Here is a 463-nt window from a genome sequence, read left to right as displayed (position 1 = left end):
CTACACCCTAGAAGAAGCAAGAAGGTAATCTTTCAACAAATCCACACAAACCTATTTCCACCTCTTACTACAAAAACAACAGGATGTGACAATTACTTTTTTAATATATTAATTTGAAAATTAATATTACCAACATATCCTAATCGATTGAAGTCCAATAATATGAGGAATTGGAAATTTTATGATTGTCATCCAATGATCTCTCTAATTTGGTAATTGGAGAAATTGGTCCAACATTGTAGAATCTATATACACTATCAGCTTGTTTGTTTGTGACAGTGTCTTGCTGTGTACAACATAAGGGTCTTCAAATCTTGCTTCCTCTATCTCAGCCTCTCTATTAATAGTATTGTTTATTTCATGTTTTTACACTATAATATGGTTTTCAGAACAGTTTATATATTTCAAAAGTATTTATATACACAAAAGAAACATAGACAATTAACTAGGGAGGTGGCTTGTA

Source organism: Mastomys coucha, unplaced genomic scaffold, assembly GCF_008632895.1.
Source record: "Mastomys coucha isolate ucsf_1 unplaced genomic scaffold, UCSF_Mcou_1 pScaffold9, whole genome shotgun sequence".
NCBI classification, from domain to species: domain Eukaryota; kingdom Metazoa; phylum Chordata; class Mammalia; order Rodentia; family Muridae; genus Mastomys; species Mastomys coucha.
Note: the sequence above shows the minus strand (reverse complement) of the source record.